General features: G+C 55.3%; 1 protein-coding gene across 1 annotated transcript in view; it reads right to left on the minus strand.

The window, feature by feature from the left end:
• Positions 1-317, minus strand: part of LOC108801174 (rho-related BTB domain-containing protein 2-like) — an 18,256-nt gene extending 17,939 nt beyond the window's left edge. The window contains exon 1 of the mRNA XM_018573106.1: positions 283-317. The gene's annotated coding sequence lies outside the window, so the exon portion shown is untranslated. The remainder of the gene's footprint in view (positions 1-282) is intronic.
• Between the last annotated feature and the right edge of the window lie 843 nt (positions 318-1,160).

Below are 1,160 nucleotides of genomic sequence, written 5' to 3' on the forward strand. Positions count from 1 at the left end.
GGGGACATTCCTCAACCTCCCTCATCCTCTTTGTACACATGGTGGGATACAGAGGATGGGGATGACAGTGCTCTCTCTCCCAGGCCTCTCTGTGTTATTTGGACAATAGAGGGTGAGGCCCTCCCCCTGTGTGTATATTGGGAACACTGAGGATGAAGATAACGGTTCCCCCCGGGGTGTATATGGTGAATACAGAGGATGAAGATGGGGTTGCTCCCCCTCCCCGGCCTGTCTCTGTGTGTATGTGGTTAATACAGAGGATGAGGATGATAAGTCTCTCACCTTCCCCCCGGTCTCTCTCATCCTCTCCGTCTCTCTCGGGGGTCTCTCTGGTTCTCTTCTCCCAGCAGCGGCCCCGTTACTCTCCACCACTCAGCCAATCAGAGATCTCTCTCCCCGCTCAGCCAATCAGAGACCTCTCTCCCCGCTCAGCCAATCAGAGCTGCACCAGCTGACTGTCAGCCAAACGCTATGCGGAGTGCTCATAGGTGGACCCGCCCCCTGCACCCAACAACACCAATCAGTGGCAGCTTGGCAGAGACACCGCCCCTTCTACTTTTTTTGCTTATAAACAAGATAAGACGGGACACGCCTTTCCAGGCACATGAGAGGCCCCGCCCACTACACCATCACTCACCAATCGTTACCGGCAGTGCAGTGAGCACCACGCCCCCTCAGCACTACTGTTAGGAAACTCTCGACCCCGCCCTATTGGGGTCTAGAACGTTGAGCGCCGCCCCGCCAGCACGTGACCTGCCAGATGTTAAAGAGCTCATCAGCCCCGCCCAGAGCGGCCACATGTAGCTTAGGGCTGTACACACCGGGCGAGGAGGAGGAGTCTAAATACTTTCCATCGCAAGCTACCGAAGCTCATAGGGAGGGGCTCTACTGACATGTTTCAGGCAGCTCAGGCTGGCAGCAATATCCGGATCACAAAACTGGCTGAACATAATATGGCAGACCCCTCTGCTGGGAAAGCAGCTGCCGATCACTAGTGTTAGTGGTGAATCTGGGGTGTCATCCTTCCTCATCCATCAGCCTCATACTGGGGGAGGGGCAATATTGGCCCCGTGCAGGGATAGGCTGGGGGACTTCCTCGTAATGTTGGTGTGTAACTGATTGGTGTTCTCTTATACATCATAATGGGGAGGGAGGTCTCT

Source organism: Nanorana parkeri, unplaced genomic scaffold, assembly GCF_000935625.1.
Source record: "Nanorana parkeri isolate BGI_ZX_2015 unplaced genomic scaffold, ASM93562v1 scaffold2240, whole genome shotgun sequence".
NCBI lineage: Eukaryota > Metazoa > Chordata > Amphibia > Anura > Dicroglossidae > Nanorana > Nanorana parkeri.